Raw genomic sequence first — 1,542 nt, 5'->3', positions numbered from 1 at the left:
AATTGCCTGAACCCAGGAAGCGGAGGTTGCGGTGAGCCGAGATCGCGCCATTGCACTCCAGCCTGGGCAACAAGAGCGAAACTCTGTCTCAAAAACAAACAAACAAACAAACAAACAAACAAAAAAATATTATGACAAATCAAAAGCAACATCCTTTTTTGTTTTTTTTTTTTCTTTTGAGATGGAGTCTTGCTCTGTCACTGAGGCTGGAGTGAGTGGCGCGATCTCGGCTCACTGCACCCTCCACCTCTCTGGTTCAAGCAATTCCCCTGCCTCGGTCTCCAAAGCAGCTGAGATTATAGGCTCATACCACCACACCCAGCTACTTTTTTTGTATTTTTAGTAGATATGGGGTTTTACCATATTGGCCAGACTGGTCTCGAACTCCTGACCTTAGGCAATCTGCCCGCTTTGGCCTCCCAAAGTACTGGGATTATAGGTGTGAGCTACTGTGCCCACCCATTTTTTTTTTTTTTTTTTTTTTTTTTTGAGACAGTCTCACTTTGTCACTCAGGCTGGAGTGTAGTGGCATGATCACAGCTCACTGCAGTCTTGACCTCCCAGGCTTAAGGGATTCTCCCTCCTTAATCCCCCAAGTAGCTGAGACTACAAGTACCCATCACCATGCCCAGCTAATGTTTGTATTTTTTGGAAAGATGAGGTTTCGTCATGTTGCCCAGGTTGGTCTCAAACTCTTGGGCCCAAGTAATACCCCCACCTCAGACTCCAAAAGTGCTGGAATTATAGCTGTAGGCCACTGTCCCCGGCCCAAACATACGTCGTTTTTTTTTTTGTTTTGTTTTGTTTTTGAGAAAAAGTCTCACTCTGTTGCCCAGGCTGGAGCACAGTGGCGAGATCTTCAGTCACTGTAACCTCCCCGTCCCGGGTTTAAGTGATCCTCCTGCCTCAGCCTCCTGAGTAGCTGGGATTACAGGCACGCGCCACCATGCCCAGTTAATGTTTTGTAGTTTTAGTAGAGACGGGGTTTCACCGTGTTGACCAGGATGGTCTCGATCTCTAGACCTCGTGATCCACCCGCCTCGGCCTCCCAAAGTGCTGGGATTACAGGCGTGAGCCACCGCGCCCGGCCAGATACCATTTTTAACATGTAAAAACGGACTATCTGGCACAGATTATTAACAATAGTTAATAGTTTATAATTACAGTTAGTAGAAAATCATCAATAATTAATAATATATATAACAAACATGTAATATATGATATATAATAATATAATATAAATAAATCATTAATATTAACAATAATAGTTAATAGAAACATCATTTTGCTTCAAATTGGCTTGGAACTCTTTTTAAAGAAATATATACATTTTATATATGTATTTTTATGTTTTATATATATAACTTTCTAACCTCAATCTTAAAGTTTATAAGAAGAGATTTCCAATATTAAAAAATATTATGACAGGCTGGGTGCGGTGGCTCACGCCTGTAATCCCAGCACTTTGGGAGGCCGAGACAGGTGGATCACGAGGTCAAGAGATCGAGACCATCCTGGTCAACATGGTGAAACCCCGTCTCT

General features: G+C 42.7%; 1 protein-coding gene across 4 annotated transcripts in view; it reads right to left on the bottom strand.

The window, feature by feature from the left end:
* Nucleotides 1-1,542, bottom strand: part of ZBTB8A (zinc finger and BTB domain containing 8A) — a 51,893-nt gene that overhangs the window by 36,313 nt on the left and 14,038 nt on the right. The window lies entirely within an intron of this gene.

This window comes from Cebus imitator, unplaced genomic scaffold (genome assembly GCF_001604975.1).
Source record: "Cebus imitator isolate Cc_AM_T3 unplaced genomic scaffold, Cebus_imitator-1.0 Scaffold51, whole genome shotgun sequence".
Taxonomy (NCBI): domain Eukaryota; kingdom Metazoa; phylum Chordata; class Mammalia; order Primates; family Cebidae; genus Cebus; species Cebus imitator.
This window is presented reverse-complemented; position numbering and strand designations above follow the sequence as displayed.